At 40.7% G+C, this 1,124-nt stretch overlaps 1 non-coding gene across 1 annotated transcript; it reads right to left on the reverse strand.

Annotated features, from left to right (window-relative positions):
* Positions 1–634: 634 nt before the first annotated feature.
* Positions 635–706, reverse strand: Trnat-agu (transfer RNA threonine (anticodon AGU)). Its single transcript has one exon. It is a non-coding gene; the product is annotated as a tRNA-Thr (tRNA).
* Between the last annotated feature and the right edge of the window lie 418 nt (positions 707–1,124).

Raw genomic sequence — 1,124 nt, forward strand, 5'->3', positions numbered from 1 at the left:
GAAAGATTTTGAAAATGTTGCAATTCTTATGGCTTTTCCAGAACACAGCAAGTTTTGTGACATGTGAAATCACAATATTCAGGTCCCTCACATGTCATTTGTTACTGCAGTGAAGGGAAATAATGCACATTGTGCTAGATAGTGTATTACATATTCATACATAAGCTCACCAGATAAAATAAGTTACCCCATTGGATACTTTGGAGAGTTGTAGTTTGCATATCACTGATACCAGTTAATCATGTGACTTTTCACATTGAAGTGTTATTTTTATGTGAATAAGTTATATGGAATTGGCACAATAAAATAGGTCAACATGGAGACGCGACGGAAAGGAGGTATTTTGGATGTTCCCACTGTGAATTAAGTTTCCTTATTTGCTGGTAAATCAACACACCGCCCAATTTGACTACAAGGAGTGACATTACCTAGCCATGTAACATAGCATAAGGACACTGGCCATAAAAAGATCCTAATTGACAGGGTCTAGAGAAGAGTGTAATGCCATCTCAGTGACAATCTGATTCAAACCCAACAGGAATTGCTGCTCACGTGTATGCAGGTCCATCTTGGCAAGTTTCCAAGTGAACACTAAAGTACATGTATGCAGACTGAAGTGATGAATGAAAATTTGTACCAAGGCTGGGATTCGAACCCAGGTCTCCTGCTTACTAGGCAGATGTGCTAACCACTACGCCACCCTGGCACAGTGGCTTTGCACAACTGCATGGACAACCATAGCGTGTCTCCTTCCTCAATCCAAATTCCCATTCACTCCTCAGCCTACTTGGTATTCACCTTAAACTCGAACAGCATTTCAGAGGCTCCTCCATCTGTATTAGAATAGCACAACACCTACAGCATGCAATGAACATTTGAGTCTCATCATGGGTGTGTGTAATTGTGTGTGTACTTTCACTAGAGAAAGACCAAGAGCTCAAAAGATAGTATAAATACTGTTTTGTGTTGCTATGTGCCACGTCAGCTACAGGTGAGTGATTACCTTTCCTTTATTTTATGTACGTACCTTGTAAAAGAACACTGGTCATAGCAGCATAGAGCTGCAACCTATTAATGAGCCAAAGAAACTGGTTGCCAGGACATTGGTAGTGTGGTGCAGTGTC

Source organism: Schistocerca cancellata, chromosome 4, assembly GCF_023864275.1.
Source record: "Schistocerca cancellata isolate TAMUIC-IGC-003103 chromosome 4, iqSchCanc2.1, whole genome shotgun sequence".
NCBI lineage: Eukaryota > Metazoa > Arthropoda > Insecta > Orthoptera > Acrididae > Schistocerca > Schistocerca cancellata.